This window comes from Lonchura striata, chromosome 1 (assembly GCF_046129695.1).
Source record: "Lonchura striata isolate bLonStr1 chromosome 1, bLonStr1.mat, whole genome shotgun sequence".
In the NCBI taxonomy this organism is placed as follows: Eukaryota; Metazoa; Chordata; class Aves; order Passeriformes; family Estrildidae; genus Lonchura; species Lonchura striata.
In genome coordinates, this window is record NC_134603.1 from 42,821,530 (window position 1) to 42,836,031 (window position 14,502).

A 14,502-nucleotide genomic window follows, 5' to 3' on the forward strand; every position below is an offset into this window, starting at 1 on the left:
TTCCTTCCTCTGAGGCAGTAAATGAGTGTTTCCAGAGCCATGTGATGACAGCATGGTCAGGACCGTGCCTCAGATCTATCTGTGTGACTACAAAGAGCACTTGGCATTGAAGTCTCCTTTCTTAATTCACTGGACAGACCTAAAATGTTTCTACAGTGACACACATAGGACACAAAAGATCCCACCTAGGAGCTAATTTCTGAATGCATTGTTTACAATTCCCAGAACAACTCCAATGAAGTGAAAACTGGTGAAGATTTAAGAGCTTGACTTTTTTTCTGCTAACTCCAAAATAAAAACCAACAAACAAGTACCTTGTAACATGTTAAGACACTTAACATGTCAGCTACAACAAAAAGACAAAACTTTAGAATTTTTAAGTTTGCATTGTAATAAATAGTGGGTATGACAGGAATTTGAGTATATTCAGGCTGGGAAAGGCTAGATTTAGGATTGCGATAACCTATTTAATTTTCTGAGGTTATAAAGTTAAGCTGTAAAGTTCTTGCATCAGGTCAAGAGAATGCCTGACACACCAGAAACTCTACTTCATTATGAATTACAGTCAGATAAAGCTGTCATTGGAGAGATTATAATACCAATGTTCTACTCAATAACTATACTTGTACAGGATGTTGCTTTTATATCTGTAAGTGGGTTTTTGCACCTCTTACCTTCAGTAATGTGTGATCCTATCTTTGGACTGCCTATTACACTAATATGAAGTGACACTTCCTTACCAAGGGTTCAAATTTTAGTTGACCTTCCATTCTGCCCTGGACAGGTGAATGAAACGGACTGTCAATTTCAGAATAACGACTTGAATTTTACTTTTAATAAGATTTCCAGTGTAGATTATTTTTTGAGCCATTTTACCCATCAGTTTTTTTACAGGGTCAAAAGAACTGTTCTTCTGGATCATGCATATGACAGCATAAAACAAGGATAAATTACAAGCACAAGAGTTGATAAATAGGAGACAGAGGATAAGGAATTCACCTTCAATAAATAGTTGAACTGTGAATACTGAGGTCTGGCACTGAAAATAGAACAGGAGATACCTGGTAAAGAGAGTAATGTGTGACTACCATGTAGACTTTCCATGGCCTTCAGAGTTAGAGATGCACAACATCTCTGAAAAAAGACACGAAGAGTAATATTGCATTTAAAACCATGAAAAGTTTATGTATGTAATACACTGTGTCCTACCACCAATACTTCTAGAGCACAAACAGGGTTATCTAAGAGAGAAAAAGTAATGCATTTATGAATGAACAGATGTGCTTTCCAAAAAGGCATTAGGGCAGAGGGCAGTAGCTGTCAGAAGAAGGCAGGGGTTACGGGTGTGGTTCCTTTCCTAACATGTGGGCAGTCTGATCTCTTTCGGGATTTGATCCCATGAGGAAAGCTAAACCACAAAGCCACCTTGAAATACCTTCATTTTGATCTTTGTCAAACACCATCTCCCCTCCCTGCCCCACAACCACACCATCCAGTTTATTCAATAATGCAGCTGGCCAGGTGAGAACAAGAGGGAATGCCTTTCTCTCACCACTCCTCAAGCAGAGGCTCTGTGAATGGCACATACCCATACCACTTTGGCCTACAGAGGGGTCATGAAAATTGGACAAATGGAAAAGTCACTGCAGAATGATCTGAAAGCATGGAGCATGATCCATGTCGGGTATTCACTACAATGAGGCTGAGGATGGCAGCACAGCCAAAAGAAATTTGGTTTAAATTGTAAAGCTCTCACAGTATCGTCCCACTGATGTGATAGTTTTAGCCAAGTTTCACTAGACAAACTCATTTAAATATACTTGCCATTTTAAATTCTGCTCCAGGAATCACAACTGCTGCATTTTCCAGCATGACAAGTGGAATGGATTTAGGTTGGAACCAACATACTTGCACAGTTTTCTTTCTAGAAAAATGGCAGTTTCTTTTGCCCAAATTTTAGCACTTAAAAAAGAAGATAGTTTAGAAGTGTTTAATCTGTTATATCCTGCTGCTTTTGCCACTTCCTGCAATATTTGAAAGTCCTGCTCTTTATTTAAAAGTTGAGTTATCAGACGTGGTGAATAATTCCCCAACACATCTATCTGATTTGTTGCCTACATCAACATGGGAAATTAAATGACCCAGACTGTACCTTCATTCTATTAATGGAGTGGAAAACTGCTTCAGAACAATTACAGTCTGCAGCTGATCCTTTCCCTTGCTCTGTTTCCCCTCCAAAGAAGGGGAGCAGAGGCAGAGATGCCCAGGGAAGAGTGCTTGTCTGCATCTCAGACAGGGGTGACAGCATTCTTTCTTAATGATAATAATTCTGCTCCAGAAGTAGGAGTCAGACCAGATGCTGTGCTGGAAAAGTCCCTCACTCTACTGGTTTCATCACAAATGTGCACCATCCCAGGAATGTCTCCAGGGGCCATGACTGACAAACCCCAATTTCTCCACTTCCTCCCTGAGCTGTGCAGGTACAAGGCAGCTCTCAGTTGGTTTCAGCTTCAGCAGTTACTAAAATGCTGTGCATCGTCACTGGGCACAGTGTGGTGCTAAGTGAACTTTGCAGCTTGTGACTGGCATTGGAGTACAACCCACCAGCCTGGGGAAGGGACAGACGGAGCTCATGTTGCTGTCTGCTGACACATGTCCTGCATCTGAACAGGGAGTGGAGACACTATACCTTCATACAGGCAATTCAAAACAAGATTTCCTGAGCCCTTTTCCTTTTTCCTTTCCTTTCCTTTCCTTTCCTTTCCTTTCCTTTCCTTTCCTTTCCTTTCCTTTCCTTTCCTTTCCTTTCCTTTCCTTTCCTTTCCTTTCCTTTCCTTTCCTTTCCTTTCCTTTCCTTTCCTTTCCTTTCCTTTCCTTTCCTTTCCTTTCCTTTCCTTTCCTTTCCTTTCCTTTCCTTTCCTTTCCTTTCCTTTCCTTTCCTTTCCTTTCCTTTCCTTTCCTTTCCTCCTAGCCATCCCAGCCTGTCCTTTATAAGAATGTATGTCTAAAGCCAACCCCAGGGAAGAAGAGATAGCTCAGCTAGACTGATCAGACTTCCATTCATTTGAGAGATCTGCTTACAAACAGATCCTGACTGTGAAAGTGCCTCAGCAGACAAAGTCTTTGATCATGAGCAGTTCTGTAGAAGTAAAGAAGCACCAAGCACACTGTGGATTTCTCCTAAAGAAAAAAGTTTGTTGAATTGGTCTGTACACATACATCTATATATGTGTATATACACATGTAGACATATATACTCATAGTCTAGAGCTACCTTATCCTGGAGTCATCCAAACTACTATATTCAAGCTTTTGCTTTTCAAATCTGTGACAAGAATGTGAGCATGGAGGCTTAAGAAAGTTTCAAAAGCCCACAAACATCTTCAATAACAGGCTTTTCACATCCTCACATCCAGAGTATTAAAAAAATATTTTAATAACTGACTCCTTATAAATGATTAATGCATTGTATGGCATGTAAATGCTCTCCTGTTTCTAGGAATATCTTGTTGAGTAATATTCTCATTTGTGATTCATTGCATGTTCTTTTATAATTGCAGTGAAACAATGGTTTCTAGTTTCTGTAAGTGGTTTTAAAAAGTTTGTTGGGTGCTACATGAGATCAAAGTACAATAAAACTTACATGGAAGCAAAAGTCATGCATGAATAACAGCACCAGCTTTAACAAAGGACTGAATGTAACTCTGAACAGGATGGACTGGATTTTTCATGCTGTCAATTCATTGTGGAAGGCTCCATTCAGATGAAAAGGCTGAGCAGATAAGCCAGCACGTATCACCACAACCATTTGCTTCAAAAACATACATACACAAGGCTGGATTCCCATGGGCAGGGAAACTCTCACTGCAAAATGCCAACACAGACCTTTACATGCAGAGTTTGGGATCTTCTGAACAGAGTAAATGCATGTGTAAAAGCAGCCTCAGCAAATATTAATGACTAAACCAGGCAGTCTTTATTTTAGTGAGCAGAGAGGTGGCCAGAGTAGCTGGGATAACCTCAAGTTCATATTCCAGAACTATCAAGAAGCAGAAAACAACTGCCAAATAAGTCAGATATGACACTTCAAGACCTAGTCACCTAGATGTTGGTATTGTTTTAGTGAGGGAAGAGATTGAGGCAGTTGCTGGGAATGAAATTTTTCTTTGCTGTCAGAAATAAAAGGAATTACTTTCTGTAAGCATTGAGTAAGTAGAGCACTGAACAACTCTTAACAGCAGATCACACTCAAATTCAACCAAAATTCCTCACAGCTTCTCCAGAACTTCTACTACTTCCAATACAACCCTGGTGGGGACTCCCGAATCTCACTTATCAGTCCCAAAACCTAGGAAAAAAAAGCGTTTTCAGCTTAGTCATCTGCATTTGGAACCAAAATGCTCAGCTTCAGGGCATCAGTATTTTTGACAATAAAAGTAAATTTCAAGTGCAGTGATCAGCCAGTGAGCAGAAGTCTTTGTGGAATTAGTCATCCAGACTCAACACAAAACACATAGGTTAGCTTATTGCTTCCCAAATATCAAACACAAATAAAATATGAAGAGGAGAGCCTAATTCTGACTTAAACACTGGAGAAAAAGAGCACAGAACAAAATGTGTCAAAAGTAAGGGGCCTTTCTTCCAGAAAATGATAGAGTTAAATGCTGTAGATTTGTTCAAAATAAAAGGAATGCAGAAAATAACATATTCTACCTATACAGTTTGGGTTTGAGCAATTGTACTGAAATGTAGTGTTTTGAATGCAATATTCAAGTATCACAATAATCCATTAATGTAGACCTATATGGCTATTATTTTGTCAAAATGAACTACAGAATGGAGAAATCTTAGAGGCCTAAATTGCTCTGGGATTTCTGTATAGCCTCTTTACAGAAATACTAACCCAAAATGTAATGTAAAAAAAGCAGCAACTAAGGACATTCAGACAGAATGTCTTTTTTCATTCCCAGGTGAGCAGAAAGCTCCACGACTTGTGTCCAAATATTTTGAAACCATCAGCACAAAGGAGTGACAGGCATCAAAGACATCACCTACCTTCCACGATTACATTAACTGTATCAGATTGAAGAAATAAAACTTTTTTTCCCCTTTGTTATGGTAGTTATTTTCATTCCTCTCAACAGCAATCTAGTCTTCTATGGATGCAGTGGCATTTTAAAACCTGAAGTGTGAAGTGTGAATTAACACAAAAGGCAAAAAATAATTCAAAAAATGTAGTAACAATATTTATACAGCAGTTTAACAGGCCATAATAATTATGAAGTCTGTGTAATTGTTTGTGTATATGAAGGGCTTCAGGGGGATGAAAACTGTAGTAAAATTTGATGTGCCCTGTAATCCCTGGATGAACTGCCAGGCCCTGCCTGCAGGAACAGCTCCTGCACTAGGACATGCTGTTCTGCCACTGGGAGAGATATGCAGGTGAGACTGCCCAGCCATGTCTGTGCTATGGATGCCAGGAGCCCTGCCATGCCTGTGTGTGTTCCAAGCTGCCACCCCACAGCCTGGGACAGACCAGGTAAGACCACCCCTACACCCTGCCCTTGCCCTGCACTGAGGGAAATCCAGGAATACCAACAAAACCAGAAAAGTGGTGCATTCAACAGGCTCCTTGGTGTGGACAGTAGAAGGAGCAGAAATGTGCAAAATGTGCCTGCTGTGCTGCTGGCACCAGGTGGGGACACGTGAGGCCAGTTCTCAGGATGCTGTGGGATCACAGGAAAAGGCTGGCATGTTCCTGTGTTTCTGCCTGCCCTCTCGGGTGTCAGCTCTCACCCAGCCCAGGTGCAGCCAGCAGCATCCCTCTCTCCCCGTGTCCGCATGCAGTGGGACTCAGTGTCTCCTGCACTTTCATGCTCTACTGTTATGCAATACAAACAGGGAATGTTTTCTGCTGAGGCAGCAGTCAGTACAAAGCTACCAGAAAGACCCCAAGCAAAAGCCACCCACAACACCAAAAGAGAATTCAGGGTGCCCAAAACAAGCCTACACTGTTAATAGTGTTGTGTGAATAACTTACCAGCCTTTTTCTATCTCTACCCTTTGAGCTTTAGTACCAAAAGGTATTAGGAAGCATACAAAACACCTCAGCTTAACTCTAAGAGGCTAAAAATCTCAATAGAATTCCATACATAATTCCTTTTCTTTTTTAAGCTTCAGAAACGCATACTTTAAAATCCCCAGTGCTCTTCCATCAATGTGGAGGTGACTAAATGTAGCAAAGAGCAAAGGTATTACAGGACAGATTCTTATCTGCTTTTCATAACATTGTACAGCTGCTCACACGAGTTCAAAGCTTGAACATAAACTGCTACTATCTGACAAAAACTCTGCACTATGTATCAAAGAGCACTCAGCCACATTTTCAAAAGCAGTTTTTTTTTAACTCCAAGCAGAATGTTTTCAGACATAAATTGTATTTCTCTAAGCCACTGCCAGTACCCAAGCACTCCCCACGAAGACCGGTAACACCACACCCTACCCGTTGAAATGATGCTCCTCCGATTGTTCGATCTGTTCCCTGCTTCGTCTGCCTCAGAGTGCCCAGATCAGATCCTGCCCCAGAGAAAAAGCAGAGTCAAAGGCTTGCCATACTCAGAGCCGAGTCCTGGAGCCAGGCTGCAGGAGCACCAAGGAGTACTGGGCTGAAGCAGCACGGATGGGAGATGTATCGAAGTACACTATTGCTCAATCATCATGCATAGGTAACTGACAGCATCTTGATTTTAAACTGCTGGTCACCATCTGGTGATAAAATATGGAGATGCCAAGTGAGTTAAAGCGAGCTTGTGCATACCAGCATATTTTAGTTACACTATATAATGAAACCCATCATCACCTTCATTCATACTGTGGTGTCTGTCCCAGTGTTGCAGTTTCATACAATTTGTGTTAACTTTTTCCCTCCTTAGCTTCAATTACAAGCCAATTTCATCTTTCCATGACATATACATAAACATAACCTTCTAATTCAAGACATTTCTCATATGAAAGGAAATTAAGGGCAAGAGAAGCTGAGACCTACAAAGTCATGCCACTCCTAAAAACAGGAACAGAAGTCAGGCACTGGCATGAATTTACTAAATGATGCAGTATTAAAGTGTTAAAGAAAAAGACAGGAGTCTGGCCCTTCCCCTGCTTCACAAATCTTCAGTGTGAATTACAGAATCCTAGGACAGCAGCAAGACAGCCTAGCTGACCTTTAAAACAATGACTAATTTCCTAACATGGTGAGATGTTTTAAATATACGTAACAGCTTTAAACACTTGAAGCGCTCTCTGTTTAATTATTTTTGCTACATCTGAAGTATTTGAGGAAAATGTAGATGATATCTCTAATTTGTTAATTACCAGCTGGCTCCTACCATGCATTATTAAGCTACTATGGCAGTGACTAATGCCTCTGACAATACTAAATTACCAACAACACCTTGTGGAGGAATGTGACTCGAGCAGCCTAGAAAGGACTACCTGCAGGTGTTTGTTTTGATAAAGATGGTTCATTAACTCAGGCAGTACCACAATAATGCCCAAGTCTAGAGGAGGAGGACTGCACCCCAAACCCCACATGCTGCCTACCCCATGAGCACTGCCATGCCCTGTGGCTGGAGTAACCCAGACACCTGTATCCTGCTCCTGCTCATGGCACAGGTGTGGAGGAGGAAGAGCACACGGGGTTTCTCTCTGGAGGTGCTTTAGTTGCAGCTGTGGCTCTTCGCTCAGTGGCTTGGCCAGGGGTGCTGGATGTGCAGAGATGCACCTTGCACACATGCTCAGGACTCCTCCACTTCCAGCCCAGCAGTCCCAAAGGCTTTGAAACAGGGAAGATGAGGGAAAATGAAGACAAAGGAAATCTCATTGCCCACAGAAGGTCCCTCTGCACAGCTGCAGCCCAAGCACTGCCCTTTTCCTCTCACCTTTGAATACAAGTCTTTTTTCTTCCTTCACCCCATTTTTTTTTCACTCTAAGCACTTTCTGCCAAATTGATTAAACTAATAACATTACAGCTTGAACAGGAACATACACATCTTAGTCATAAGTGTGTGAAGTAACATTACTCTCCCTTCCAAATCCCTCTGGAGTGGTTGGGAAATCCAGTCTTCTCTTGTGCATTTGCATTATAAAATTGCTGAACAAACCTATTCTGCTGTAAAGGGAAGGGACACATTTTCTTCCTTACTCTAAGTAGGTCAATGAAAACATGATGCTGTCAGGATGAAACTGTTTTCCTCCATTTTTTTCCCCCTAATGGCAGTTTCAAATCATTCCAATTTAATTATGTTTCTAGTGCAAGCATAGTAACACTGTAAAGTTATTAATAACTGATGTATTGGTGGCCCTAAAGTCTGGAGTCTGTGCTTTCTTGTGGGCTTATTTTAGCCTTAGGTATACACATGCAATTCCTAAACATGGCCCATTGTGGCACAGTTAAGAAAAGCCTGCAAAGAAATCTGGATGCGAAATGCAATGCATTATGAGGCATAAGAATTTAACTCTCAGCTCTGAGACTGACACTGAGCTTCTACATCAGTGTGATCTCCTCTTTAGGATGACACTCTATCACCTCCTTTAAAGCTGTGACTTGCTTTGAATTAGCAGTGAACTTGCTCTGAATTAGCACTGGCACAAACAAAGCCAGAACCTTTCCAATGGAACTACTCCAGCTCATAGCACCTGGAGACTTTTCTGTGTGCACTTCATCAGGAGGGACTATCCAGTAGCTGGAGAAACATTCAACTTGCAGCTATAGTTGTCTAAACATTAAATGCAAACTAACTAACTAAGTAAGCAACTAATAAATACTAAATGGCAATAAAAATAATTTGGGGGAGAACACCCCTCTCCTCAATGAGAAAAAGTGAAGAAATTACATTACACTAAAGAGAATACAGACTGCCTAAAGTATTATCAAAAGAAATGTTAAACAAAAAAAAAGAGGATGTTGCTTTTATATAGTCTATTTCAGAACAGATGGTGTAAATTAGTTTTATTCACATTATCTGAAAAAAAAAATTAATTCACCTCATGTAATGCCTGTTGCAAGCTCTCACTCACCCACACAAGAACTCCAAAGGCCCCCTTCTGCAGCCAAATGTTTGTCATAACAAAGGTTACACGGTCTTACAACCCACTCCTTGTATCCTTGTCCTGAAAACAAAGGCCTGCCTAGGACAGTAAAGCTAAGCACATACAAGTGGAAATGACTCTGTCCTCAGTGTGAAATTTTTGCCCTATGAAACCCCACGACTTCAAAGAAAACTCGGACTTCATCTGAAGAATCCAATTACAGATTTAAGATGGACTGTCAAGTGCCAGCTGACAAAGTGATGTCCCCAAGTATTTCAGGACAATGATATTTCAGATGAAATGCAAAGCCAGCTGTTTATACCTTATCTAAGGAACATTTCAAAATGAGGAAATTATATGATGATTAAGTGCCTCCTCCACCTCAGCAAAACAAATTCCACTCTGCAGAGGTCTTTGCAACCAGAATTTAGAAAGAATGTCTGTCATTAAAATAATTCCATGAGCAGTATTATCACCAGTATCATCAAATCATAGGGATGGTAGGAAAGATATTAAATCCACTTCCCACTGTGAGATACTGTCAGATAAATTTTGTCATGTTTATTAAAGTCATTCCTAATACTTCCAGTGATGGAGACTCCACAAGAACCACTGGCAGGGTATTTTGTGGATAAAACTTTTATAGGGTTTATCTCCTGTTCCTTGTTTAATTTTAGATCCACTTCTTTCTGTCCATGGCACAGAAAAAAGATTACGGCCCAGTCTTGGCAAGACCCTGTACTATGATGTCTGTGCTGAAAACCTGCCTTTCTCCTACTCACTCCTCAGCAGGCTGCTCTTCCTTAGGCACGGAAAACCCTTTTAGGGTTTCCCTCTGGGGTATATGTCCTATGGATCTCTTTTCCTGCCCTCTTCTCCACATCCAAAGTGGTCAGCATTTTCTTCCAGAGCAGTGCTCCAAACTGAATACAGGACTCTAGCTGAGCGCTCACCAGTGTGGGGATTGTTCCCTGCAGGCTGTGGGCCCATGTGCAGCCCTCTATTGTGTTTTCCTTTTTCCCCTTTCTATTGTGCAACAGCTCAACATTGCCAGTCCATGTTCAACCAGCAATCTCTATCCCTTCCTGAAAAGCTGCTGTCCCACTGGCTGTTCCCCAGCCAGTATTTGATGTCAACAGCTACAAGGATACAGCTCAGTATCCTCAACCTTCTGGAACTACACACCACCACTGCAGCCTCTGTGCACCTAAGATGACAAAAGTGCCCTAGCAATGCTGATTCACAAAAGGCACCAAGTTATGTGTAGTTTTTCATCAGCACACATTGCAGAACTCTGGAACACCATCAAGGACTGGGCCAGTATCTGCATACACTTCCCCACTTTTTATTTGTTCTATCTACCAGGAGCAGGGTGGAAAACCAAGCAGGACTGTTTTTCTAAGGTTGAAACACCCAATTTTATGTCCTTGTTCTGTATAGGGCCTGTCAATATAGGCAGTCAAGCCAAGTACAAGCCCAAGCACTCAACTACAGTGGTGCACAACAGAAAAAGGATAGGACCAATGACCTGTGAAATAAGTATGGACAGACCTGGCTAGGCTGGGTTTCCTTTCTGGCAAAGCTTGGTTTCTCTTGGACATAACATAATGGATATCTACTTTTGTATTTTAGTACTTAGCAAAAGCTTAGACTTTGTGCACAAGGAATTTATTTTTGCTTCCTGTAACTGAGAGTGGCCTGAAAAATGATCTGTCTTCTTAGTTGATGCCTTTTTCACAGAGAAAACACTGTTCCAACAAAAGTGGATATTAAAAAGTGTAAAAGCAAAGATTATGCCTGTTCAGTCCAAATTACCACCAAGTTGAGAGTAACTGCACATGACAATCAGCCACCACCTACTCCCCCTTCCATGAAAATGTACTGTCCTACAAAGAGTTCATATGAGCCCGGAACTATTATTTTTCCAAAAGTCTTTAATCTTTAATGCTTTTAATTCTATTTAGGAATACATTACCAGATTTAATGTAGATGAAAAACTTACATTGTGGATTCTCTTCAACCATCCACTACCTTCTTTATTCATTTAACTGTATGATTTCTGAAATATTATTTGCTATCACCTAGGGTCACATAATTGCTATTTTCCATTATCATTTTAGCAAGTTTCCTCTGTCTACCCCCACTTCCTACTATAAAACCATTTTTTCAGTAGCTCTGCTAGATTTTATGGCTGACCTGAAACTTTATGTATCAAATATCAGAGTGAGGCTGAATGTATTATTTACACATTTTCAGCTAAAGTTGTGGAAAAGAAAGAGTTTCATCTGTGCTAAAAGAAATCTTTAATTATTCTTTTGCTGAGAAGCCTTCATTCCTCCATCGCTTCACACATAAAAATTCTGCAGGCAGATACAGCTGTTACTTTCCTGTCCCTATCAGTGAACAGCCGCTGGGTTTATTAACAGAAGTCACACTTCATCCCCAGGGATGGCTCACAGGGAGCTTTAGAGCATACAAGGGCAAGTGATTGCTCTGGCAGCTGAAGATCTGCACCTTTGCTGATGCCTTCTGTTGTGAACTGATGTGGGTCTATGGGAGACATGCTCAGGGGGCCCAATGCAAGCCACCTGAGCAAGCACAACCTCTTGTATTTGAAAATGTGTCTCCTCCAAAAATCTCCTCCCTAGGACTCCCTGGGCAAGCCAAGGAGATGGAGCAAGGACTGCTGTTGAATTTCCACTTCTGAATGTGCTGCCAGCCTGCCCCGCTTGCTGTAACTGTGCTTGATGGGTCATCCCACTCTATGGTTGGAATCAGGGGGAAGACAACTCAGAGCTTTGGATGAAAAGGCCTGGAAGGGGGCAGAGAAAGAAAGATGGGAAGCCAGGGCACAGAAAAAGTTGTGGGGGAAGTAACATGATAGATAGGATTATCAGAAGTGGGGGGGTTTAAGAAAAACACATGGCTTGTTTACAGAATAGCCTGGAAGAGAACATAGCTATCAGCTTTTTTAGGCTCTTCCTGTACTCCTGTACCAACCAGCATAATACAATTTATAGCTGCATTAAGCTGATGTGATTTATTTTCCCTAATGAGATGTGGAAACTGATCGAAATTTTAAGAACAAAAATAAAATCATAAAGCACTTTGCATTTTGTTAGATCTGTTTGGAAATTTGTTCGATCTGTTTGGAAACAAGATTGTTGGTGTTTATTCAAAGAAAAGTTAAGTATTTGCTATAATAAGAGTGATTAAAAATATACATCAAATACCAAGATAAAGGACTGGCTATCTCTCCTAGACTACCTTTTATTTTTCAAGTAGCTGAGAAAGCTTTCAGTCATACAAGATAGTTAGAATTCCCTTTTAAAAAAGTGACAATTTTTCAGAATTATCTACTTAGAAGTTGACAAATTATTAAATCAATGTGTTGCCTTTGCAATTTAATGCTTTTTTTTTAGAAGCAAAGGTAGTCATTCTCAAGTCAAGTTATAGGATATAAAAGAATGATCTAAAAGCAGAGAATAGTCTGTATTTCTGTATCACGCAAATGATACAGAGGTCTCTTAATCCAATATAAATGAGTTGTGAATTAGAAAGAAAAAGAGGGACAGAAACTTATGATAGCCAAATAATCATTGCTTTATAAATCTGGAAAGAATCAAAGTGTTCCCTGATCTTCTTCCAAGGACAATGTTGCGTTAAGAATGAACACCCACTGAAAAGGTAGTAATTACTAGAAAGCACATACTTCCGTTACAAAAGGAATTCTTAAAGTGTAGCAGGAAAGCCCAAGATTACTAATTCTATTTGCAGTTGTTACTTGGTAAAGAGTACTCAAGGACAACTTCAAGCATGGTTCTCTGTGCTTTGCATTTGCTTACTTTTATTGTGTTCTAAAAAAATACTAGTCACAAGTTATCATCAAACTGCTTTGAAAGTCTACTTGCTGACAGACTTTTGTCTCTGTTTCATTTTTCTCTCCCCCTTTTTTTTTTTTTTTAGGTTCCACTTAGTGCAAATTTTCTTACAAATTTACAAAGAGGAATTTCATGCCAGACTAGTGTTATCCTTGCCATAAAAATAAAAATAAGAATGTAACATGTAGATACTATTCATCCCTTGATCCTGAAGCACTTCACAGAACCAGGCAAGTATCACCACCACTGCTCTCAGAATGGAATACACTGAACTTTCTCCCTCCGTGGCTTGACAAAGATCACAGGCACAGAAGCTGACTTGTTCCTTCCACTGCCCCAGTGAAGGTTATGTTCAGCAAACAGCTATCACTATGCCAGCTAATTAATTAATAAAGGTTCATTATTTCCACTGCTTTCCTATCTCTTTATTACTCAGAGTATAATCCTCAAATCAACTTATAGAGCAAGAGGCCACATAATTGGTTCAGACACAGGAAGGAGACAGTAAAACTCAGTTTCCTGTAACACCCCCTGCCAAGAATGATGGTTTTTCAGGACTGTTAGGTGTTAGGCATTCTCTCAACTACCACTAACTGCAATTAGATGCATTTTTAAGCATCCTATTAGTGGGAAGTATCGCTGTGTTTCCAGGTAAAGTCACTGCATAACATAATCATTAGCCGGGAAGTTCTTTATTCCCTGATACACCAGGAGCTGGAATCTAAGTGCAGGAGATCTGATATCACTTGGACAGACAATTTGCTTGGGCTTCTACTCATGGACTCAGAGGTGATAATATGGCTGCATATGACATAATTGCATTTGTTTGGGGGCTGGGTGGGTTTGTCCTTTTTTTTACAGAATTACAAAATTACAGAGTTGAGGCTTTCTACAGTGTGGTGCACCATACAGACTGTCATACTCTGCCAAAACAAATCACTGGAAGAAGAATCAGGAAAGGAAAATAAAGGAAATTGTATCACTATAAGATGCTTCTTCGGAGCTCAGAAAAACACCAGCACATTGTCAGGGAACTGTGGGGAAACAGTCCTTAAACTCTTTACCAACCAATTCCTAACGACACTTCCATTTTCTTATTTATGGCAAAATGACTACTGCAAAAAGCTTGAAGATGAGGCTAGAAGCCACGTTTTACAAAGACAAAAAAGATCATGACAGAAAGAAAATGGGAACCATGTCCTGTAACTGTAAAATCTAGCAAGGAGGGATTTTTAACATATCCTTGCTGCTGGTTTTAGCATGGTTTGCAAATAAAAAAATTGCAGGATCTATTAAAGGGGAAAAATGCTGCAAACCTATTTTTACCTCAAGAAAGAACGATGTTCTCAAACTCTCATGACCAAGTTACAAGTTAATGGTACAAAAAGGGAGGGACAGGACCAGCATCCTTGAGAAGGGGAGATGCTACCAGCCATGACAAAGCAGTGCTTCTCCCTAGGAGACACCCATCAGCTCCTCGAAGCAGGAAAGCATGGCATATGCTAGTGATGCTACCGTACCAGCATCAGAGCA

The 14,502-nt window shown here is 40.5% G+C and overlaps 1 protein-coding gene across 3 annotated transcripts in view; it reads right to left on the minus strand.

The window, feature by feature from the left end:
* Positions 1-14,502, minus strand: part of DTNA (dystrobrevin alpha) — a 178,522-nt gene that overhangs the window by 160,663 nt on the left and 3,357 nt on the right. The window lies entirely within an intron of this gene.